The sequence below is a fragment of the Rattus norvegicus genome, chromosome 8, assembly GCF_021556685.1.
Source record: "Rattus norvegicus strain SHRSP/BbbUtx chromosome 8, alternate assembly SHRSP_T2T, whole genome shotgun sequence".
NCBI classification, from domain to species: domain Eukaryota; kingdom Metazoa; phylum Chordata; class Mammalia; order Rodentia; family Muridae; genus Rattus; species Rattus norvegicus.
In genome coordinates, this window is record NC_141541.1 from 13,955,654 (window position 1) to 13,981,068 (window position 25,415).

Genomic DNA, 25,415 nt, shown 5'->3' on the forward strand with positions numbered 1-25,415 from the left:
CTCACATCCAAATATGAATATAACGGGAAGCGATAATCACTATTCCTTAATAACTCTCAATATCAATGGCCTCAACTCCCCAATAAAAAGACATAGATTAACAAACTGGATACGCAACGAGGACCCTGCATTCTGCTGCCTACAGGAAACACACCTCAGAGACAAAGACAGACACTACCTCAGAGTGAAAGGCTGGAAAACAATTTTCTAAGCAAACGGTCAGAAGAAGCAAGCTGGAGTAGCCATTCTAATATCAAATAAAATCAATTTTCAACTAAAAGTCATCAAAAAAGATAAGGAAGGACACTTCATATTCATCAAAGGAAAAATCCACCAAGATGAACTCTCAATCCTAAATATCTATGCCCCAAATACAAGGGCACCTACATATGTAAAAGAAACCTTACTAAAGCTCAAAACACACATTGAACCTCAGACAATAATAGTGGGAGATTTCAACACCCCACTCTCATCAATGGACAGATCATGGAAACAGAAATTAAACAGTGATGTCGACAGACTAAGAGAAGTCATGAGCCAAATGGACTTAACGGATATTTATAGAACATTCTATCCTAAAGCAAAAGGATATACCTTCTTCTCAGCTCCTCATGGTACTTTCTCCAAAACTGACCATATAATTGGTCAAAAAACGGGCCTCAACAGGTACAGAAAGATAGAAATAATCCCATGCGTGCTATCAGACCACCATGGCCTAAAACTGGTCTTCAATAACAATCAAGGAAGAATGCCCACATAAACTTGGAAATTGAACAATGCTCTACTCAATGATAACCTGGTCAAGGAAGAAATAAAGAAAGAAATTAAAAACTTTTTAGAATTTAATGAAAATGAAGGTACAACATACCCAAACTTATGGGACACAATGAAAGCTGTGCTAAGAGGAAAACTCATAGCTCTGAGTGCCTACAGAAAGAAACAGGAAAGAGCATATGTCAGCAGCTTGACAGCACACCTAAAAGCTCTAGAACAAAAAGAAGCAAATACACCCAGGAGGAGTAGAAGGCAGGAAATAATCAAACTCAGAGCTGAAATCAACCAAGTAGAAACAAAAAGGACCATAGAAAGAATCAACAGAACCAAAAGTTGGTTCTTTGAGAAAATCAACAAGATAGATAAACCCTTAGCCAGACTAACGAGAGGACACAGAGAGTGTGTACAAATTAACAAAATCAGAAATGAAAAGGGAGACATAACAACAGATTCAGAGGAAATTGAAAAAATCATCAGATCTTACTATAAAAATCTATATTCAACAAAACTTGAAAATCTGCAGGAAATGGACAATTTCCTAGACAGATACCAGGTACTGAAGTTAAATCAGGAACAGATAAACCAGTTAAACAACCCCATAACTCCTAAGGAAATAGAAGCAGTCATTAAAGGTCTCTCAACCAAAAAGAGCCCAGGTCCAGACGGGTTTAGTGCAGAATTCTATCAAACCTTCATAGAAGACCTCATACCAATATTATCCAAACTATTCCACAAAATTGAAACAGATGGATCACTACCGAATACCTTCTACGAAGCCACAATTACTCTTATACCTAAACCACACAAAGACACAACAAAGAAAGAGAACTTCAGACCAATTTCCCTTATGAATATCGACGCAAAAATACTTAACAAAATTCTGGCAAACCGAATCCAAGAGCACATCAAAACAATCATCCACCATGACTAGGTAGGCTTCATCCCAGGCATGCAGGGATGGTTTAATATACGGAAAACCATCAACGTGATCCATTATATAAACAAACTGAAAGAACAAAACCACATGATCATTTCATTAGATGCTGAGAAAGCATTTGACAAAATTCAACACCCCTTCATGATAAAAGTCCTGGAAAGAATAGGAATTCAAGGCCCATACCTGAACATAGTAAAAGCCATATACAGCAAACCAGTTGCTAACATTAAACTAAATGGAGAGAAACTTGAAGCAATCCCACTAAAATCAGGGACTAGACAAGGCTGCCCACTCTCTCCCTACTTATTCAATATAGTTTTTGAAGTTCTAGCCAGAGCAATCAGACAACAAAAGGAGATCAAAGGGATACAGATCGGAAAAGAAGAGGTCAAAATATCACTATTTGCAGATGACATGATAGTATATTTAAGTGATCCCAAAAGTTCCACCAGAGAACTACTAAAGCTGATAAACAACTTCAGCAAAGTGGCTGGGTATAAAATTAACTCAAATAAATCAGTTGCCTTCCTCTATACAAAAGAGAAACAAGCCGAGAAAGAAATTAGGGAAACGACACCCTTCATAATAGACCCAAATAATATAAAGTACCTCGGTGTGACTTTAACCAAGCAAGTAAAAGATCTGTACAATAAGAACTTCAAGACACTGAAGAAGGAAATTGAAGAAGACCTCAGAAGATGGAAAGATCGCCCATGCTCATGGATTGGCAGGATTAATATAGTAAAAATGGCCATTTTACCAAAAGCAATCTACAGATTCAATGCAATCCCCATCAAAATACCAATCCAATTCTTTAAAGAGTTAGACAGAACAATTTGCAAATTTATCTGGAATAACAAAAAACCCAGGATAGCTAAAGCTATCCTCAACAATAAAAGGACATCAGGGGGAATCACTATCCCTGAACTCAAGCAGTATTACAGAGCAATAGTGATAAAAACTGCATGGTATTGGTACAGAGACAGACAGATAGACCAATGGAATAGAATTGAAGACCCAGAAATGAACCCACATACCTATGGTCACTTGATTTTTGACAAAGGAGCCAAAACCATCCAATGGAAAAAAGATAGCATTTTCAGCAAATGGTGCTGGTTCAACTGGAGGTCAACATGTAGAAGAATGCAGATCGATCCATGCTTATCACCCTGTACAAAGCTTAAGTCCAAGTGGATCAAGCACCTCCACATCAAACCAGACACACTTAAACTAATAGAAGAAAAACTAGGGAAGCATCTGGAACACATGGGTACTGGAAAAAATTTCCTGAACAAAACACCAATGGCTTACGCTCTAAGATCAAGAATCGACAAATGGGATCTCATAAAACTGCAAAGCTTCTGTAAGGCAAAGGACACTGTAGTTAGGACAAAACGGCAACCAACAGATTGGGAAAAGATCTTTACAAATCCTACAACAGATAGAGGCCTTATATCCAAAATATACAAAGAACTCAAGAAGTTAGACCGCAGGGAAACAAATAACCCTATTAAAAAATGGGGCTCAGAGCTAAACAAAGAATTCTCAGCTGAGGAATGCCGAATGGCTGAGAAACACCTAAAGAAATGTTCAACATCTTTAGTCATAAGGGAAGTGCAAGTCAGAACAACCCTGAGATTTCACCTCACACCAGTGAGAATGGCTGGGATCAAAAACTCAGGGGACAGCAGATGCTGGCGGGGATGCGGAGAGGGAGGAACACTCCTCCATTGTTGGTGGGGTTGCAAACTGGTGCAACCATTCTGGAGGTCGGTCTGGGGGATCCTCGGAGAGTTGGACGTTGGGCTGCCTGAGGATCCAGCTGTACCTCTCTTGGGCATGTACCCAGGGGATGCCCCAACATATGGAAAGGACGCGTGCTCCACTGTGTTCATTGCAGCCTTGTTTGTGATGGCCAGAGGCTGGGGGGAGCCCGGATGCCCTTCAACAGGGGAGTGGATGCAGAGAATGTGGTGCATCTGCACAGTGGAATATTACTCAGCTATCGGGGACAACGGCTTTATGAAGTTCGTGGGCAAATGGTTGGAACTGGAGGACATCATCCTGAGTGAGCTAACCCAATCACAGAAAGACATACATGGTATGCACTCATTGATGAGTGGCTATTAGCCCAAATGCTTGAATTACCCTAGATGTCTAGAACAAATGAAACTCAAGACGGATGATCAAAACGTGAATGCTTCACTCCTTCTTTAAAAGGGGAACAAGAATACCCTTGGCAGGGAAGAGAGAGGCAAAGATTGAAACAGAGACTGAAGGAACACCCATTCAGAGCCTGCCCCACATGTGGCCCATACATATGCAGCCACCCAATTAGACAAGATGGATGAAGCAAAGAGGTGCAGACCGACAGGAGCCGGATGTAGATCGCTCCTGAGAGACACAGCCAGAATACAGCAAATGCAGAGGCGAATACCAGCAGCAAACCACTGAACTGAGAATAGAACCCCCGTTGAAGGAATCAGAGAAAGAACTGGAAGAGCTTGAAGGGGCTCGAGACCCCATATGTACAACAATGCCAAGCAACCAGAGCTTCCAGGGACTAAGCCACTAACTAAAGACTATACATGGACTGACCCTGGACTCTGACCTCATAGGTAGCAATGAATATCCTAGTAAGAACACCAGTGGAAGGGGAAGTCCTGGGTCCTGCTACGACTGAACCCCCAGTGAACTAGACTGGTGGGGGGAGGGCGGCAATGGGGGGAGGGTTGGGAGGGGAACAACCATAAGGAATGGGAGGGGGAGGGGGATGTTTGCCCGGATACCGGGAAAGGGAATAACACTCGAAATGTATATAAGAAATAATCAAGTTAATAAAAAAAAATAAATTTAAAAAAAAGAAAAAAAAACAAAAAAAAACAACAACAACAACAACAAAAAAACAAAGTCAGCTACTTTGGTAATATACAAGCAGTTTTTAGACAGCTGAACATTTTGATAAATTAAGTGATTCACTTACCCTGGCACATAACAGGGCTAAATATTAAGACTATTTTAGGATAGTTAAATAATGTTAATTTTGTAATTTCAAATGATGTTTTTTGTTTGTAACCTTAAAAAATAATTAAGGGGACAGACTATGACTAGAGACTTGTTAGATAATTATACAGATGTTGTTGTGGATTGAATTATGCCTCTAATAATGCTTGCATTGATTCTTAACTCACAGCATTGCCAAATGTCACCTTATTTGGAAGTAAGGTCACTGAAACTGAAATTTGTTAAAATTGGTCCATTGGAATGGGCGCCAATGTAGTTTTACTGGTGTATGTAAAATCTTGGAAACTTGATATTTTCTAGTTCCATCCATTTTCCTGCAAAACTCAGGGTGTCTTCATTCTTAATAACTGAGTAGTATTCTAGAACATTCATTCAGACACAGAGACAGACATACACTGAGAAAAGAAGAAGAAGAAGCACAAGGAGCTAACAATCATTTACAAGATAAGGAAGAAAACTTGACCTTTTTTTCCCTTGACCATCAGAACTCTCAAAATGAAACTACATTACTCATATACTGGTTTGGGGTTTTTACCTTACAGAATCATCATGACAGATTAAGATTCTGAGTTTTAAAAACTAATTTATTTTCATTTTAAGTTTTAAGTAATATTTGTCTGCATGTGTATTTTTGTACTATGTTTATGCAGTGCTTTTGGGAGCCAGAAAGGAGTGTCAGATGTCCAGGAACTGGAGTTATAGCAGGCTGTGAACTACCATGTGCCTGCTAGGAACTGAACTCAGGTCTTGTGCAATTAGCACATGATCTTAATGGCTCAGTTATCTCTGCAAAACCAAATTGTTATTTAAATCAATCAGTTTGTGGAATTCTGCTACAACTTTGAAGAATTAATAACAAATTGCGTATCTGAAGCTTAAGACAAAGTAATATTTTAAGATAGTACACAGAATTGGCCAATCAAAAGGATAAAATTAGATCTATAAAGGTAGCACCCAATAAATTCTTTAAAGCATATGAAGGTTTTTATTATATGTGATGGGTTTTTAAATTTTATCTGAAGTCTCCAGGGTGACTGGAAAATTCAGTTAAACAGAAATTTATGCTTTAAATTAATTGATATTTTATTTCATCTTATACTTGAGGATTTCCTAAAAGCCATGCATTAGATATTGAATAGAGAACAAAAATTATGGTATATTCATTCCTGAAGTTTATAGCTATATGGAGTAAAGTGTGTGTGTGTGTTTTGTGTGTGTGTGTGTGTGTGTGTGTGTGTGTGTGTGTGTGTGTCTAATCTTCCTTTTAAGAGAAGCAAAGGAGAACACAAATATACTTGTATAATTTATGCAGTGCTACCCATGTATACTTGGTATTGCATTATTAGTACATGTATGTCTGTGATGTATGATAGCCAAAGTTCTACATTCAGAACCTAGGTTTTATTTAAAAAAGTAATATGTTAAAATATTTTTAATTTTTAAATATATTTGAGAATTCATACGTGAAAAAAAAAGATATACACACTAATTTATCCTATATATTACAGTGCAGTTGCCATTTCCAATGGTAAAAGTAATTTAAAAATGAGTTCTTATTCTAGTGAATATTCTGAGTGGAAATCCAGGAATCCATTATTGAAAAAGAATGGTAAAAATTGATATTTGAGGACATCTTCTTTGTCCCAAATTCTAAGTGCTCAAGGTCAAATTATCAATCACATATAGGTGTGGTCGTAACTGCTTTCCCTATTGTTAGTGTAAGCTGATCGATGCTTTCTCTTTATATTTGAACATGTCCAAGTTCAGATAATTAGTTATTTGGATTCAGGACTGTGGGTCAGTGGGAAGGTCTGGACAAGGTAGAGTAGTTACAGGAGTGAACCTCTATGAACTGACCTAGTTGGAAGACACAAAAGACTCTAGATATTGTTTCTAAAGTACTTTAAAATTTAAAGGTCAAAGCGTCTTAAAATGGAGCCAAAAGGCAAGGAAGATAAACCAGTTTAGTCAGAGGAAAATCAAAGCAAATTCAGTGTCACAGAGGCCAAGGGAAGAGCATGTTTCAAAAAGAACTCCATAAATGATGCTGGCAGCCGAGGGGAAATGAAGACTGAGGAGCTGCCTTCAGAGGCAGCAATAGAAAGATCATCCCAGACTTAAGAATAGCCTTTCTGCAGGAGCCATCACAAACAGAAGGAAGGAAATTGCAGAAAAGAAATGTGTTCTTCTTAGGAGGTTAACTTTGAAAATCTGCAAAGGATAAATCTGTAATGCGGTTACCAACTTGATTTTTCTCAAGCCAGGTTAAGTCTCAGCATGTCTGTGCTGAAGTGTGATTCAATCGAAAGAACATAAGTGATGCTTAAAGAGGAGACAGCAATTATAGCATTGACGCTTAGAGCAAAGGTGAGGAAATGAATACACATTAGATTGCCGGAGAGACTTCTGGATTTGTTTCTGACATTTTAAAAAATTAATTTTAACCTGATACATAAAGTCTAAGAAATGCATGGAATAATGGGTCCTACATGATGTTTCCAGACATATCAGTAGGATATACATACATACATACATACATACATACATACATACATACACACACATACATGTGTAGAAATAGAGGAAGTTAGACTGCTTGGTAACCAGGTAGTGGGGCTATTGAAATGATTACAAAGATTAGAAAATGTGGTCTTTGAGTTGGAATGTTGCTGGGGGTGGGTGTAGAAGTGTCAGAAACCAGAAACCATATTAGTGCCAGCCTCTGGCTCTGTTGGCTGCCTCTGTGTTTGTCTCTGTCCCTCTCAGTCCGTCTCTCTCTCTCTCTCTCTCTCTCTCTCTCTCTCTCTCTCTCTCTCTCTCTCTCTCTCTCTCTCTCTCTCTCTGTCTCAGTCTCTGTCTGTCTTTGTCACTGTCTCCCATGTCTCCTGCCACGGATCAGGATACAGCTCTCAGCTACTGGCCGATGATGATAAACTTGTGAAACTGTAAAGAAACCCCCAGTTACTTTCTTTCATAAGAATTGTCCTGGTCATGATATGGCTTCATAGTAAGAGAACAGTGATTAAGATGAGTGAGAGTGTAGGTGTGTGTGTGTGTGTGTGTGTGTGTGTGTGTGTGTGCTTCTTCTACCTCTCATAGCAAATGTTATGTAATTGCGGCTTTATGCTTTCCAGTTACTATTTAACAATCCATATTTTACTCATCTCCTTCTCCCTCTAACCTCTAACAGTCACCATTCTACTCTCAATTCTTAGCAAATCAACTTCCATTAGATGTACATGTAAAATGAGGTTATGTTCCATACAGTGTCTAGATCATTCCGTTTAAGTACTCTCCAGTTCCACCTATACTATCAAAAATAATAGTGTTCCATCAATTTTTATGTATTAAACAACTTTTATTTTGTATATGTACTAATTCACTTCATTTTTCATTTGAAGAATTCTTCAAAAACATTGTCATGGGCATGGTTTTGAGCACCTTCCTTGTAGGAAGATGTAATTATAGAACAAAGTAATGGTAGATTTCATATTAAAAACCCATTGAAATCTTCCAATGGACTGAGTTGTTTCTCCTAACATTAGGCAATATATTCATCTGAGAGTAATAATATAGCATTGGTGGGCAACAATTTCAATGAAAGTATGAGACAATAGTTTGGGATGAGTAAAACCACAGGCATTACACAAGAGCTTATTGGAAATGAGATCATCAAACATCTCATTAGATTTTTATACCTTACATTTTTAACAGGACCTACAAGTGGCTTGTGTACTCCTAACCCCTAGAAGCAATGGCCTGAGGGAAGAGAACAAATTGACAGTGTGGGATGTGATGGAAATAAACTGGTAGCTGTGGTTTTAATTTGACATTAGCTGGGCATTGCCTTCAGAGGCCCTCTCATTAATAGTACTTCATCTGACTAGCTCATGTTCAAAGTAATGTGTGCTTTGCGTGGGTGCCCTCCTGTCAGCCTATGGCCCCTCAATTCCTGCCTTGATTAAGCTTTACACAGTGAGCATAGTCTTGATTATTTTCTGCCTCTCCAACTGCAATGCACTCTTTCAGGGAGTCCTGTGGTTGTTTCCACTGGCGTCTATGCTGTGCATCTCTGAATGTCTTTCTCATCTGCTACCCTAGACAAATATCAACGGCCTCTGCCATCTACAAACCATCCAAGCTTATATAGGACTACAAGAATCTAGGTCATTTTACACTGAGAAGTCCAGACAGGAATTGGGAAGAAGAGATTTTATTATCTACATGTAAATAAATCAGGCAAAAATAATTCTAAGATTTTCAGAGGGATGTGGGGCAAGATGAAATTGGGAATTTGTCATCTATATATGTATATATATGTATATATATGTATGTATATATATCATGCACACACAGATGTCTGTGTGTTTGTGTGTGTGTGTGTGTGTGTGTGTGTGTGTGTGTGCACATGAGTTGCATAGAGGAGTAATGGTCACTCTTTTCTCTGCTTTTCATGTTTTTAAGCAAGGTGACTTGACTATCCCAGGAGTTCACACTGACCATGAGTTTCTCACTCTTCAGCCTCCCTGTCCAGAGTGATGTGATGATGGTTCGTGCTACCACAAACAGGTCAAATGTTTTCTTAAAAGTTTTTTTTGCATATTTAACTTTCTTTGGGGGGCCATTTCTCGCTTGTACTTTAGAATCCTCTCAGCTTGCATAGCTCAGAAAATGTCTCCTTTGAAAGGCTTTTCTTTCTCTGTCGCTTTGGGGCATACTCCTCTATGCTGCTGACTCATCACAGGTGTAGGGAACCTATTTAATTGTCACTTCCTTTGCTCAGTGATGTCAAGGGCCCTGCATTTTTATTTTTATAATCAGTGAACATTAGTGGAGAGGCTGGCACAAAGTGGGATGCAAAAATGGCTGTTGAACAAATTATCAAATGAGAAATCCATCTTTATATCAGCCCAGGCTTCCAAATTTGTTTGCAAAATAAAACCCCAGGATTTACTGATTCTTAGCACTCAAGGAAAACAGTGAAGGAATGTTTGGGATTGTGTCAAAGTAAGATTTACATAACAGTTTGCCTCATATTTTAGAAAAAGAATGTTTAATTGGATAGCATTTAGTTATTAGAAAAGCTAAGACCCAAAGGCCATCTCATAGTACATAGTAAACCAGATGCAAATATCACTGAGAATCTCAGACAATTATCCTGCAGATCTTGAAATATTTTCTTTGGCTTTTTCTGAGCTGCTACGGAGATATTGACTAAATCCAGTAGTTTTCCAATTATTTTGTATCATTTATTTTCCCTGGTTGTGTCATAGTATAATTCATCAAGGGACATTTCTACTTAGGAAACAGCTATACCTTTGGGGAAATACATTGTGTAGTTAATTCATTATCAATAGATTCACTGAAAAGAATTCATACAGTATCTGAATATCATGGGTGTTTAATGTTTACTATTTTAGTTATTTAGCCAGGTCCGTAGCACAATCCTTCTCTATTTCAGTATTATTAGTTTGAAATATAGTATGCAAAAACATTTATGGAATGCTTACATATCTCCCTTTCCAATATCGTCCAAGTAGCATAAACATACTTTAAAAGAGCAGGTACAATGGAGAGTGGAAATTGACCAGGCAGCCACACCATTGGAAGACATCATGTTAGAAAGTGGAACCAGACTGATGTATCTGAAGAGTAGGCAATAAGCTCGGAGACTAAGGAGTGAAATGTCAGAATGACACGATACTTAAGGGATCTTAGATGTTTAACGGCTGACACTACCAGTGGAGGATAGGAAAGGACAAATAAGAATGTTTCAGGAATCTGCCACTTATCCAGCCCTGCAGGCTGTAAAGTCAAGTCAGCAAGCTTTCTGAGCCTGCCCTGAAGACTAGATTCAGAGCAGAGAGAACTTCTCTGGAAAAAAACAATCTAACACAGTGTGGAATCATACAAAATAGATATAGTTCAGAACAGAAATGAAGCATAATGCAGTATGGAAAATTAAAGGTATTTTTATATGTAAAAGAGAAACTCCTGCTTTCTTTGTAGTTACAGTCCCCAAATCTTAAGATAACTCAAATTATATGAGAGCTCAGACAGACATTTGGTCCCTCCAGTTGCAGGACCAAGCAACCGCTGAGAACCAAGTGACATATTAACATCCTGCCATTCATGGATAATTCACAACTCAATAAGCCTTGATAGTGGGAACGTCTTCTGGGAATGGTTGCTGCAACCAATGGGTGTTACTTCAAAGATTTCCTATTTGAAGGCATACGGCTCATTATCACTAGAGGATTTGGAACAAAAATAAAAGAATGCATACAGACCTCTTTAATAAAAATTTGAAATTTTGAATAAATTAGTAAATTAGCAAAAATTAATAAAAACAAGAAAATTTGATTATACAGAGAATAACTTTTAACAGACTAAAAAGCCTGGATACCATACCAGAATATAAACCTATAGAGCACGAGTGATGGCAAGAACTATATAGCATAGTAACGTTAAAAATGGATGGATAATTTGCATTTCAAAACTGAAACTACGAAAGTACAAAAACTGCAACAAAGCTGTATGTAGAAATCAAAAAATCGAAAAGTGGAGATCAGATGTATAGAAATGAGTGATTTAAGCAAAAATAAGGAAAGCACAAAATAAGGAAAGATACTGCAGAAGATTGAAAAAACTATTCAAAACTATGCAGAGAAGTTTTCTCAGAATTGTAAAATAGAAACTTTAGATATTTAGGCCAGTAGCTTATATCCCAAAATATGTCTCACATATTACAATATGCCAGACTTTCTAAATAGCATCAGTGAAAATGATAACTGTTAAAAGAGAGGTGGTATTTTCTAAGCTGGAACTCAACCTCCCCATTTTATCATGCAGCCCAGCTTTAGACAAACAACATTAAAATTCAGAAAAAAAAACAAAATAAATATTTTCATCTAAGTATTCCTTCACAGGAAGGCTACTACTAAAGCATGTATGCTCCCAAAATAAGTGAACAAGTAAAGTTTAAGACAAAACAGACTAAGAGAAAACAGTCCATTGTAGGAAACTTTTAACCAAACAAAATCCCAGGGCAGACAGTAACAGAAGGAAATAGCAGCATGAGGCTCTCAGATATGTGCAATGAACCAAGGAAATTCTGTGCAGATCTGAGAGGAGGAAGAAGGACTTCTCAGGGTGGTGGGTGGGGGGTGAGAACCAGAGTCAGCTGAAGGATCAGCTGCTAAGTCAGCTGTTGAGGCAGGGACTTTACAGCTGCATTAGATTTTAGAAAGGGAATATTTGTAAACTCACAGATGAGAGTTTCCTCTTTCCAGCACTGTTTGACACTGCAGGAAATGACAGTAGAAATATCACAGAAATGAAGGAGAGGGTTGAAGACATGAAAATTAAAGGTACTGTGGATGGAAGGCTTGAACTTCCTTCATCCAGGAACGGAAATGTTGGTTTTATCTTTAAAGGGAAACCATTGCAATAGTACTTACTAGTATTCTTTAAAACAGGTGGTCACTTTCAGCCCAGTAATCTTTATAATGCCAAAATCTAAAACTAAATCTATAACTCTTCCAGCATTATTAGAAGGAGTCCTATGTGCAAGAGGTCTCTGGTCAACTTGCCCTTACTACTAACAACCAGAAGATGTATGATACTAGGGTTTACTTTCCTATAGCAATTGTGGCTTCAGTTATGTTGTCATTGTCTACAGACCAGTTTACATGTAAAACATTAAATATAAGCCTTACTAACGTGTTGTCATTGCACAAACACTCTCTCTTACAAATCAGTCAGTTCTGTCACTGAATCTGATAATTTACTGTCTTGAGGCATATCATTATTGATGGATTAATTCCAACCACAGAATAACATCAGAAATGTTATGTTTCTCTTTATCTTTAAATCTATTCTATTAGCACTATTTCATCCAACAGTTTTGTCCCATGTTTATCTGAGGTTTCTAATTTCTCATGTTATGGCACCAATTCATGGAAAATTAAGGTATTTTTTATTAAATTTTATATTTTAATAAAATTTAAATACTGCTATTCAGTATGACTAGCCATGTAAGATTCCTATGTAAAGTGCCCAGTCATACATTGAGATGACCTGTAGGTAGTAACTGAAAAGGGCCATGGAGAACATAGAGATTGATCATGCATGTGACAGTAAGAACATGAACTGAAGCTTAAAAGATGGATGAAGGGTTAATGGAAAGGTCTAGAAAGATGAATAAGAGGTTTGGTGTGGAGTATGAGATAGTCAAGCTAGAACTGTAAGGGGATGGACAGGGCTCTGGGCCTGTGGTAGCACACTGGCTTTCCCTCCTGAAGCCCTCAGGAGCACACGTAAGGCATACTGTCCTTGCTCACGTCCTCGCTTCTAGTACAGCTACTACGGGAGACAAAATGCTGATTGAGGATGATGCTAAGAGGAGGCTTCCTTCCAGGGGTTCACTCCCATTCACTCTATTGATAAGGATCTAAGTATGAAGACCAAAATCATGGCAGCTGCATCCTGGTGGAGGTGATAAAGTTCACTCTCTGTCACAGTGGTAATGAAATGTAAAACAAAGACAGCTTAGAGTCCTTACTGAAACTAGAGGAATTGCTGGTAGCTTGGTGGCCATGTTGACTAATGGTGACTAATAGCAAACCAAGGTGATTAACTATCAAATCCAGAGTGTGAACAAAGTGGAATTTCAGTCGCTCACTAAGTAAGCAGGACATAAACAGGGCATGTCCTACTCATGGCCTGGGCATACAAGGGGCTTGTGGGCCTCCACTGACTCTCCAATGTACCTTATAGAATTAATTAGTCTCCGTAGAGAGAAGGTCAGCTTTTGTTCAGTTTCTACCTTGACCTTATACAAACCCCAGGGAAAGGGGCAGATTTATCGTCTCTTGGGAACCTCATTGCCCTCATCAGTTTCTGTCCCTCTCCATAATCCACCATTTGTTTTTGGTTTTTACTTTTCTGTAAAGCTTAACAAATCTCTACTCTGCTTACACTCGTGCCAGTCTTAGCTTCTTACATTACCGCTGTGAGACATTGTCTAACTGAGCTCAGAGCCAGAGTCTCATTTGACCTTGGGTGACAATTGAGTATCTAGCTCCTTAGGACCTTAGGTCAAGCATAGTTGTACCAAGAAAGAAAATTCCTGCAAAAATATGACTGGTACAGTATAAACATAGATTCCACCTTAATTCATGGAAAGGTGTTTTTTGTTTTTGTTTTTGTTTTTTTTTGCCAAAGTTTCTTTCAATCAACCTCATTTTAAGGAAAGGGTTACCCCGTCTTTTTCATAATCATTGTTTCAAAATTTATTGTTCAACTGAATTTTTTTTTGATTGATGCCTTTAAATTGTTCGTGGGGTTGGACTGCATTTTCTGCATGATGTTGCAACTGTCAACTTGTAAATTGAGTGTTTCCTGGATTAGTCAAAATCAAGAAGACACAGATCTGTTATCCATTAAAAATAGATATATTTGTGATTCAGTGCATATTCACAAATGATATATTGAAAACAGCTTTCTCTCTCATTCTGGGGGCACACTTTAATCGAAATATTATTTGCAAATGGATTGTAAGTTTGCTAATGACCATGTACATGGCTATAATTGCTTGATAACCATCACAACTTCTTGGATAGGGTATGTCTTTAGGGTAATAATTAACTTCTCTTAAGTAGGAAAATGTCCACACTCACTGTGCACATACTTTGTATTGTTAAAGTGTAAGGTTTTTATAAGCAAAGAATATTTCAAATAACAATATAACAATATATTCTGCAATATATTGTCTGCCTGTATTGGAAAGCGTCAGCGGATAACACATACACCTCTAAATGCATCTGTATCAGCTCCCTCCCACATACAAAAGGAACTTTTGCACTGCTTCCCCAGCATTCAGGTTGCAAAGCTCGCTTATGTATGCCTTCCTTCTGATACATTTCATTTCTCTTCTTCCCACCCAGTGATCATGCAGGGATCAAATCTGCCAGCTAACAATTTGCCATTAAACATTCCGTCAATAGGCTGTTCTTTTTATAGCTTGTTGCTTTTAAAAATGTGATTGAGCTAATTAAACACAACTGTGAAATTAAGCAAAGATTTAATTAACATTCTTAGATGATTTAGGGAAGGAGATTATTATTAACAAAAATGCATGAGAAATAAATCAAACCAAACCTAATGCATTGACTCAAGGCCTTGGCGTTACTTCCTGGAAGATATCAATCTTTCTATGTATTTTATTGTTTTTATATGTGTCACAAATTCATAGGTTTACTCAGTGGTATCACAGACTGCATTGGGATGTAGATTTTTTTTCAATTTCAGGGAATATTGACTGCTATGTAAATTCTTTATTCTTTTGTTAAAAATATGTGTTTCTCTGTTGTTGAAAGCATAATTCTGTTTTTAAAATATTTAAAGTACTGTTGCTAGCGTAAGTATAAATATATTGGTGGCAAAACTCATCTAATGGTGTAATTTAACCAAAGGAAAACTAATTAAGAGATCTTACATATACTCTGCAATTTTCAGGTCTCTTGGCTTTCTATTGAGCGTGTGCCTGAGGAGATGTAAAGCTCAGTACATTTCAGTTGTAGGAAGTCCTGAAGGCCAGGAGCCACAGGTACTAGAGTGTTAGCAGTACAACACAATCATTACTGCTGATGTGCGTGTGGACTATTTCCTCTTCTGAGGAGTGACGCCCTGCTCTCAGGTTATTGTAGTGGTTTTAATTGCTCTAATACTCTGAAGCCTGCTGTTATAATCACTGACGTCCTAAGCATGGTGAATTTTCCTCAAACGCCCTGCTAACTTGTGTTTGTGTCTAACTTAGTCAATTCATGTTAGTTAGATTAGTAATAAAGTCTTTGTGTATCCCTTTTATGTTGTTCTTTGTAAGATTAGTTAATAGCCATACACATAAATTTTAAACTGTGGAATACAATAAACATTTGATGACATAGGTTTTCTTTGATTCAAATTTACAAACTATCTGCATATGTTGAAGCATAGCAGTTTTCGTCATTAAACTTTTTCAAGTAATTGTACCTATTATAATAAATGACTTTACAAATGAAGAATCAAAATGTGGGGCTGGAGAGATGGCTCAGCAGTTAAGGCTGGTCTTCCAGAGGTCCTGAGTTCAATTCTTAGCCCTCACAACCAACTATAATGGGATCTGATGCCCTCTTCTGGCCTTCAGGTGTACATGCAGATGGAGGGAGCTCTCAATGATGATTTTCATTAGTGCCAACTAATTCATTTCTATAACAAAAATCAGTTATCAGGCTGGAATTCACTTACTTGCACTTTGATACTCTGTCAAACATTGAAGTTTTGGAAATAATAGTTCATGTATAGAGTTCTATTATTTTGCTGAGTTATATAGAAAAGCTAAACTTATATTTAGCAAATAAATCGTTTAAGTAGCTATTCCAAGTTTATGCTCAATTTGATTTAAGTTAATTTATGAAAGGCATCCCTTAGTCATATGGATATGCAAATCAGGGGAGCAGGGGAGATGGGAATGAGTTCTTAGAAGGCTACTACAAGTGACTTCTAGAGCCACAGTCACAATTGGTTAAGGAGTACTTTCAAAGAATAAAGACATTTCATGTAAACAGAAGTGTACAGAGTACAAGAAAAATTAAGGTATAAAGAAATAAAATTCACGGAAGAGTGGTGGTCAGTGTTTAAATTCATTAAAAACAAAACTATAAAACTCATAGCTTTATTTTTATGTATTTTTGTTTGAACAAACTACCTGGGAAAACAGAGTGCTATATGTGAAGAAATATTTCAATTTTGAACATATTGGGTTAAATTTAGGCTTCGTCTTAATATACATTTTCTATACATTATACAATAATGTAACTTAGAAGCTATAGATCCCACATACTTACACGAAGTTCTGTTCCAGCTTATATTCCCACACACAGAGATATATTTTAGAAATAAATTTCCAATACAATATCAGAGGAATCCTTCAAGAAGTACATTAGTATTAATGGACACACAATAACACTCAATAGAGGAGAAAAACAGATATTAGGGGGAATATTAAGATAATCTGCAAATAAACACACTTTACAGCTAATAGAAATGCGATGAGGAAAACATGAACTCAATCAAACTATTCTAAACTACATACAAACATGGACATAGTACCACCAAATCTGAATAAAATTAATACATTTAGCAATCTAAAAGATATATTAGATTATAAAAGTTATTTTAAAAATAAAAGCAACACAATTTCTACATATAATAAGCTAGAGCATTTCTTATTTAATAAACAAAAATTAAAGGAACTATGAAAAGTACAACTTGAAAAATATCAAATAAACAGAGAGGGAGAAAAACCATGTTTTTTTAATTTTTTTGTGACCAGTGGTCTATCAGTAATAAACCATCTTGGATATCTTTAGAGAATCTGAGATGATGATAGAGAATTTTGTAATTAAAGAGCTGAGGGGCAGCTCAGATGTCAGTGACTTTTCTATCATTCTAAAGGCCTTGTAATTGATTCCTAACATTGATTAAAAAATAAAAATAAAAAACCTGGTTTCTAAGATAACAGATGAAACAAAAGTGCTTCATTCTAATATTTTAAATTATCAATAAGGAAACTAAAAAGTAGTGATAAAGATATTTTAGGTAAATAACAGAATAGCTATGCAGCGCCTGTTAATGGTGAGTGCTTAACTGTGGATATATTTGAAGGCAGCAGTTATCTTTTGCTATATAAATTATGAATATACAAATGGGTAATACATATATATTCAATATATTCAAAAAGACAGTACGCATATCTGACTATATGATTTTAAAACATTAAAACTAACAGAGTGGACACACCTTTCATGAAAATTGTTTTGAAAACTGTACAACGGAAGCTCACCTAACTACCCCAAGTTTGGATAATTGCAACTCAACAATATGAAATTCAAAAACAGGTCTCCCATTTTGTTCTTATCACAAGTGAGTATAGGCAAGTCCTCATTAGTCTCTCTCCTTCCTCCTTGTTCTCGTTCTGTCTTATGAAGCACATATGGATGTTAACACTATGGCTTCTGAGGCCATCAGAAGGAAGTTTGTTAGCTCTTCTTGGGTTCTTTAAACAACTCATCTTTCAAGGTTCCATTGGAACCTTGCTGTCTGTTAGGTCTGACAGGTTCAACTGTCCTGGTAACATCATTATGACTAGTCAATGTCAGTTCCTAGGCATCTGCTCCTGCCACATTGGTGCACAGCACTATTTAGGCTTCAGGAGCCTGACTTCAATCACTGACTACACCCAGATGAGATACCCTGAGCACGAACTGACTGCACTCAACAGCACAGAAATGTATGAAATGCTCCATGTCGTCACAGAGGCATGTGCTTCCCATCGAGAGACAAGTACTGAAATTTATGACATTAATTCACAGAAACTCCCCTTCCATTTCTTCTATTTGTGCGTTTGTGCGTGCGTGCGTGCGTGCGTGCGTGCGTGTGTGTGTGTGTGTGTGTGTGTGTGTGTGTGTGTGTGTGTGTGTGTGTGTGTTTTCATTAGGGCATATGAGTAGAGGCCAGAGGAAAACCTGGAGAAGTATCATTCCTCCATGTGTGCTTCTGTTCTTGAATCCAGGTCATATGGTTTGGCAACAAGCATCTTTACCCACTAAGCTGTCCTTCAGTGCCCCAGCCCACATCATTCTCTTCTAATGGTTACTTTTAGTTTTAGAAGTTGTAGTGCACTGCCTGTCAGAAAGTTCTGTGAACTTGGGAGAAGGCAGTGTCCACTCAATCACTTAAGAAAATGCAGTGATTCAAAGTAAGCTGATATTCAAACCTCAGAGTAAGAGGTATCTAAATATTCCACAGTACAGAGTCAGAACATGCCATGCAGGTGACAGAAATGTTGCTCAGAAGCCAAGCAAGCTGTCCCCTGGCCTCACCACTGAGACAACTGTTAGTGCTTGAAATCACTCCTCTCCTGCAGATCCCTGTCACAAGTTTTGTGTTCTGAAGATGGCTTTGAAATACACCAAACCTACTTGCTGGACAATTAACCTCCTCTCCAAGGAACCTTCAGAATTACAGGAAAGGAGATGCTTTCATTTTCTCGTTTGCCATTTGTTCAGACAACTACTGGTTGTTCTAGCATCCTTTCTGCACAGAGGCTCGATGGATTGTAAAATGAAAGAGTGTTAAAAGCTGAGGGTTAGGGTCCAAGAATCACTGAAGGAAGACCCCAGACTCAAATAGTGTGCAAAGGCAGAGTCTGTTCTTCAGAAATTACCAGCATGCAGGGATCAATTCATCAAAATAGCCACAGACTGAAGGACTCTTTGGGCCCTTTTTATTCAGGGTAGGGGAAATTTCTAGAAGGATTAGGTAACCTCTAATATGATTAATAGGGATGAAACAGTGACATCAGTACAATTTTGTTTGTTTGCTATGTTAGTTATAATCTAATTGGTGAGTCCTTGAAGAATTTCAGAAAGCATCTCTGTTCTGGCCTTGCTACCTCTTCCAGCTAGGTGTCCCAGGAGCTGACACAGCTCTATAGTGTCATCTCTAAGTCAGGGCCATCATTAACTCAAAGGTCCATTGTCAGTGGCTTCTTCTGATGGGTCCAGTATGCCTCCTGGGGAATTAAATTGTATATTCCTTGGTTTCTGGACCTCTCACTAAGGCCGTAAGAAAACAGTTCTCTCCAGCCTCCAGCATGCTGCTCAATAACCTGAAGAAGAGCCAATGGCCTGCAGGGTCTGAGCAGAGCTGACGGTAGTTGCAGACAGAGCCCAGGAAGAGGCTTTCACAGACTGCTTTGCTTCTGAGTATTGCCTAGCTTTGCTGGCAGCTTTGATCTGATGCATTTTCTAGCTCATTGTACTGGACACTTGTACTTTCTCAGCTGACTGATGACTATCTGCAAAATATTGATCCCAGACGCGGGTGGATTCACAGTCACTAAAAGATGGGTTCATCAACCACCACCAGCCTCATTCATTCCATGTTTTAGAAATCACACTTATTTTTAAATAAAGGCCTGTTTATCTGAAAATCAAACATAATTTAAACTCAGAATATCTAACTACAGGCTGACATTTCTGCAGTTCTAGAATTAATTTAGAATGAATATCTGACAAGCCAATTACCAAACAAACTGAAATAGAGAATCATGTCTGAGATAATCCAGTTTTTCTAATTACTAAAGAGTGTCAAAATTCCCCAAGAAAGAGCAACTTCTGTGCGCTGTATATTCTTTTGTTTTACAGAAGTCATATGTGTGCAGAAGCTTCATTTGTTCATCTCCTTTCTCCAGGGGAAGCTGTTTGTCCTAAAAATACTGAACAGGTTACTGCTTCCCTTAGCTGCTAGGACTGGGTCTGATATACTTGTCTGTGTCTTGCTCAGTTTTCTCACCTACCTTGAAGAATCAATCTCAAATTTCCTCAAATGAAGGACAAGGGGACAAAAACTCCCACTGTGTACATGCATGTACAAATCTCTAGACATCTAAATGCATAGTATGGATTGGAGATAGGTGAAAGAGACTACACTTCTTCCTGAAGAGCTACTGGAAGTGATGGCTACTGTAGATAGGAAATCCCTTTTCTTCAATGGTATAGTCTCTACTGTGTTGCCAATCCAACTGGTTGACCCACACCTGCACAATAGGGTCAAATGATCAGAATCCATTATACTTATCTATGAACTTCACAGATATAAAAACATACATCAAAATAAAGTGCATGCAATGTGATTACCAACGTTAACACTGCATTGATTACTGCAAATTTCCAAAATTACGGCAAAATGTTTTTGAGACACAGGCCACCAGGAGCATTGATGTGGTGATTACAAGATATTCTAAGAATTTGAAAACTCTATTTTATACCACAAATTATGCTACCTTTATTATAAATTATTCCATAATGAAGCTGGAAAATATTTTTCCAAAGACAATATATTGCAAGATTAAAGCCACTCAGAATTTTCTTTTTACAATACCTGTATTTTCCTTTTCCTTTCAGGGTTTGGCACTTTCTCTTCTTCCAGAAATACAACTCATATTCAGCTTTGAAGTATTGCTTGGGAGTTCTCATCTTTGATGTGACAAGTCACTTCTTGTCTCTCTGTTCTTATAGTGTGTCCTTTCCAGTGCATGACAACCAGAAGGGTTTCCAGACAATGGTAATTTTCAACAGTTGTGCCTTCCTCTCCTCTCCTCTTCCCCTCCCCTCTTCCTCTCATGCATTAAGAACCTTGATGGGGACACCAGGACTGTAGGTTATACATTGTTATGAGATTGATATGTTTCCAAAAAGATTCTTATGTGTGTCCCTGGGAATAGGTTTTTTTATACTTTCCTATGTGAGAAAAAGGGAGCACACTAAGAAAAAGTTCATACTTGACATTTAAGAAATACATCCTCATAAGTGAATACTATTTACTTTTTCTTCCCTGAACAGAATCTCAATTCATATTTTGAAAGAAGATGATAAATATACTTTGAACATTGACAGAATGTGAAAAGACGTTATGTAAAATGATATTGAGAACCCCAAATAGGATAGGGCCAAAGACACAAGAGGAGGTCTCGCTGACATGTGTCTGTAACAGTCCCACAGTCCACACCATAATTATACAAGAGCAAAGATGATGTAGGGCCTAATGTTACAATGAACATCAAGGGAATTAAATGAATTACTGGCATTTCTCTGGCACAGCTATTATTCAGTAAATACTGATTCTAATCTTCCTTATTTTCATCCATTTTCCCTTTATGTCTCTGTATCTTTTCTTACTGCCCCTCTATCTTTATCTTTCTAGAGCTGACCTAAATCAGAATGTGCAACTTAATCTTCATGATTATTTTCAAACAGACACTTAAAGAAAAGCTAGATATCTAAATATCAAGCAAGAATGAATGTTGCTAATGTCATTATGATTTAAACGTGCACTACTGAGTTTACAGTTAGTAAGATACAATGTACTTATTATTTTTATATTTTTGGTTGTGAGCCTAGCCTTTAATGGCTGAGCCATCTCTCCAGCCCAGTACTTATTATTTTTAACTTTGGTTTTACATTTTCTTCTACGTATAGTGTCTCAGAAATAGATGTAAGATCACAAGATACTTAGCTCTAAAATTTAACTAATGAAAATCAGACTACTTTGCTAATTTGTTACGTTGTGAAGAATGTCAGTTAATGTTAACTAACATGCAGATGATGTCACTTACAGTTTTAGTACTTTTTTCCTCACTTCTGGTGATACGATCCAAAACAAATGCTCATTCTCCTGTATATGAAATCTTATCATGCCATTATCAGCACTCTGAGCCATTTGCCAATTTTCTGTGACCTATGTTTTTAAAGGACTTTTACATCTCCATTGTTAAAATGAATTGATTTCAAAGTCATTTCAATGCACATTTTCTATGAACTGCCAGGCATGAATAAAGGCTAATTGCATTGGATTGTTAATAGATGACTTGAAAAACCCTGCTTTCTAGCACAAGCTTTGAGGAATTGGTAAGTCCATTTTAGTGATACGGCTAAGCAAATGGAATGTGGTTAAATAATAAAAAGTGCCCCCTTCAAACCCATGTAAATATGACAAAGATGATAACTTTGAATGTAATGTGAATTAATGAACTCACATCCGTTAATTTGGCATTTAGCATATAAAGGATGTTTTTATATGAAGTTAATTTCCCATTACTGCTCTAACAAAGAAACCTGGCAGCTTAAAGAAATGTACTATTTACTTTTCTTGCTGGAGGAGTCTCCCGGTGGAGTCTCCTGGAATGAAATTGAGGTGGTTGTTCATGCGGCTCACTGACTTTATTTCCTTGTTTTTCGTCTTTCCACTGTCCATGTATGCCATATTTCATGTTCCTGTCCTGTCTGATAAATTCTCTGTGCCTTTCTTCCAGGTCTACATCTTCTTCTGGCCAGCTATGCTTCAGTTTTCCCCTCTCGTTTTTAGAAATAAAATTGATTCCATCATATGCACCTTAATACTAATGATAGGTGGTTGATTGACAACCTAAGCTTCAACTGCAACCTTCAATACCCTTTGCATGTTTGAGTATATAATTTAAGATAGTCACTCATTTTTAGAGCTGGGATGCATGCCCTCTCTGTCATACTAAGATACATTTTCATTGGACAAATTTATTTTGGAATAAATGAGGAAGGAAGATTCTAGGGATCAGTCAATGCTCAGGGGCTTAGTCCTTCCTGTACCCATGAGAGCACCATGTACAATGAACAGTAGAGCTATCTGTGCAAGCCAATTCTTTTCCTGGTCATCCCTGCAAAGAGCTAATGTTGATGTGGATGTTCAGGTTGGCTACTGTTGGCTGAGCAGGATCCCTCACAGACTCTGCTCTATCCTGGGAGAGACACTCTTTGGCAGAAAGTGCTCAGCACATAAGGAATCTGGAACTACTTGTCATCATGGTACACACAGCCACAGCATTCATTAAAAGATTAGGAATGGCCTGAGCCTAGCTCACTGGTAGAATCTTGCTTAGTAAACATAATGTTTCTACAGGCTTGATTTTACAGCACTGAGCAACCCAAACTTTAACAACTAGAAGGCCAACAAATGATGGACTTTCAACTCTCACTTTTTTCCCTACGAAAGGTAAATATAACAAAAATGTCTGTGAAGGCTGACACAGAGAAAACCTTCCATTAAACTTGAATGAGTCTGAGTTGTACTTTATGTCTGTTGATCTAACAAAGTATGGTTCATGAAGACCGTTACACAGAAAAATGTACCTGAGAAATTTCCCTAAATCGGGAGAGTACTTACAGCTCTCAAATTCAGAGCTTTTATGGCAATATGCTTCCGCAAACAGATCTATTATGACAGAACCAGTGGTCATGGATAGCTGGCCCATTTAAAGAGAATGGGTCTATCTTCAGAGTACACTTTTACTCACACAAGACGTGTAGGATGATGATGGTAGCACATGACATTGATTTAGATGACACTTATGGTCATGTTGTCCTTACTTAGTTTAAATTATCCACTATGTTTTTTAGGTTAGACTAAAAACTAAAGGTCTTTCACTAAAATTGAAGATGAATCAACTTATAGCTCACCTCCTCCCTATGTTCCTACCATTTTCTGTGTAAGTCTTTAGCCTACCTCAGGGTATGAAGCATATATTAGGAAGCAGTTTGTTGAATGAAAAATGTGAGCTAGGATGCTTCGTGAGCTGGAACCTGGGACTATAGAGATATGGTGTGCTTCCTGTGTGTCTGGGGATGATTAAGCAGAACACTGGGCCTTAAACATCTAAAAGACCAAGAACACACGGAGTGAAGCTGATCACTACGCTGGGTACAAGCCCAGCCCGAATAGTGTCATCTTATTAGTAATTCATACATAGCTTACACAGACATGAGGACACAGGAAGATCACCTGTTGCTGAGGTACTGCACATGCTCTATAACCCACTAGCAACAAATCTAGAGGTCCCACAGCATTGTCTAGCAATGTTCTGTTTCACATATTTTTCCTTTCATAATTTCACTTTTAGTAAAATTCTAAAATTATTTATACACCCAGTTCCTTTTTCTGCATTTATTAATATATATCAATATATTAACATACATACATACATGCATACATACATACATACATATATACATACATACATTCATCATGGATAAAGGGGTTGAGCTTGTGCTAGGGTATGTGTGGAAGTCAGAGAACAATTGTGGGATTCCTTTATTTGAGTAGGTCACAGGGACTGCACTCAGGCAGTCCGGCTTGGAAGTGAATGTCTTTACCTGCTCAACCACTTTTTCAGCCCTTCTCACATCTTCTTACCTGCTGCAAACCATTACATAACACATTTCTAATCCCCATACATTGGACCTATGAATAGGATGTCTTTTCCTCCACTTACTACCCAGGGACACTACGTGGAACTTCCTGAAGAAAATTGTGCTGTTATATTTTCTGCTCAGGCTCCAAACTGATATTTTAGATCTAGACTTTCATAAAAAAAATATGTCAGAAAATGTAGCCCTGTGGTGTCCTGGCTACATCTTGCCTGTCCTTAGAATCCTCACCAATGTCATTATTATTAAAATGTCACCATTGTCTTAGCCTCATCCCCTCTTACATTAATTTATATTTTTAGGAATATTTACTAAAAATATTCAGAATATAACACAGTATAAATTAAACTGCACTCAGTGAGACACCAGCCTCCCTTTGAATCATTTACAAATATTATTTTATGGTGTCCTACAGAATGACTTGGAATTGGAAATCCTCCTGCCTCAGCAATCCACTGCCTGGCTTAGTCACATTTCTCTTACTTTTTCATGCCTGTCAGAGACAGTTCCAGCAGAACAAGACTACCAACACAGCTTATTTTCTCAAAAAGAAAATACTGACATCCTTTATGTGGAATTAATTGAAAAATAATACAGTGAGTGTATCTATCATTGCTTCCCCCTTTTGAAAACCTCTATTGTTATTTAACACACAAAGCAATGAACCTGCTAAAACACTAGACATATTGGAACAAAGTTTATATTTCCAAAACTTAGGTTGAGCTTCTTTTTCCCTTTTAGATATCAGTCATTGTTTCTACAGCAACAAGGCACTATCAAGTAGGAGCAGAGCAACTGTAACTCTGGTATTTAAAACGTTTGCCCCACAGAGCTTG

At 37.5% G+C, this 25,415-nt stretch overlaps 1 protein-coding gene and 1 long non-coding RNA gene across 4 annotated transcripts in view; one reads left to right on the top strand and one right to left on the bottom strand.

Moving 5' to 3' along the window:
* Positions 1 to 25,415, bottom strand: part of Cntn5 (contactin 5) — a 1,240,814-nt gene that overhangs the window by 1,077,138 nt on the left and 138,261 nt on the right.
* Positions 17,972 to 25,415, top strand: part of LOC148003942 (uncharacterized) — a 37,704-nt gene continuing 30,260 nt past the window's right edge. The window contains exons 1-3 of one of the 2 annotated variants that reach the window (XR_015627058.1): positions 17,982 to 18,121; positions 20,746 to 20,905; positions 22,653 to 22,737. This is a non-coding gene — a long non-coding RNA (uncharacterized LOC148003942). Of the gene's footprint in view, positions 18,122 to 20,745; positions 20,906 to 22,652; positions 22,738 to 25,415 lie in introns of those variants that run through there. The other variant, XR_015627057.1, reaches the window with a different exon arrangement.